Source organism: Aptenodytes forsteri, unplaced genomic scaffold (assembly GCF_000699145.1).
Source record: "Aptenodytes forsteri isolate BGI_AS27 unplaced genomic scaffold, ASM69914v1 Scaffold64, whole genome shotgun sequence".
NCBI classification, from domain to species: Eukaryota; Metazoa; Chordata; class Aves; order Sphenisciformes; family Spheniscidae; genus Aptenodytes; species Aptenodytes forsteri.
The window spans coordinates 749,368-749,953 of NW_008794786.1; the positions used below are offsets into that span (position 1 = coordinate 749,368).

General features: G+C 68.1%; 1 protein-coding gene across 1 annotated transcript in view; it reads right to left on the reverse strand.

The window, feature by feature from the left end:
* The window catches only part of LOC103894938 (nck-associated protein 1-like), a gene marked incomplete at its 5' end in the record, with an annotated part of 55,366 nt that overhangs the window by 30,724 nt on the left and 24,056 nt on the right, over window positions 1-586 (reverse strand). The window lies entirely within an intron of this gene.

Below are 586 nucleotides of genomic sequence, written 5' to 3' on the forward strand. Positions count from 1 at the left end.
GCGGGGGGGGCCCGGCGGGGGGGGGGGGGGCTCAGGGCCCCGGCAGCCGCCGTCCCCCCCCACTCCCGGCACGGCCGGTGACTCATCCCGGAGCAGCCGGCCGTGAGCGGAATGGCAACGGCCGCCCTGCCTCCTCCTTCCCTCGCCCCATTAATTTTCCCCCAAGATGCTGCACGGGAGAAAAATAAACACCCTGAGACGGGGGAAAGGGAGGCGGGGGGAGGGAAACGTGACTTGAAACGTCCCTGGCCAGGAGGGAGAAGGGAAACTGAGGCACGGGGACGGCCCGGATCATTGCCACGAGAAGCAGCAGCTTTAAAGCTGGTAAATCCGACCGGCAGCTCTAGTCCCTCTGTGTCCCAGCCCGCCAAGGCCACCGGCACCCCCAGGCCCTCCCGAACGCCCACGGGGGACCCGCAGGAGGTTATTCCTGCCGGAGACACAGGGCTAGGCACCCACCCTGGGGCGCTGGGGCAGAGCCGGCCCCGAATATTCCCCGGGTCCCCTCCAGCCATGAGTCGGACGCAGCTGTCGAGGGGAAAAGTGGTTTAGTGAAGGCGGCGATGACTCGGGGACACGACGGGGA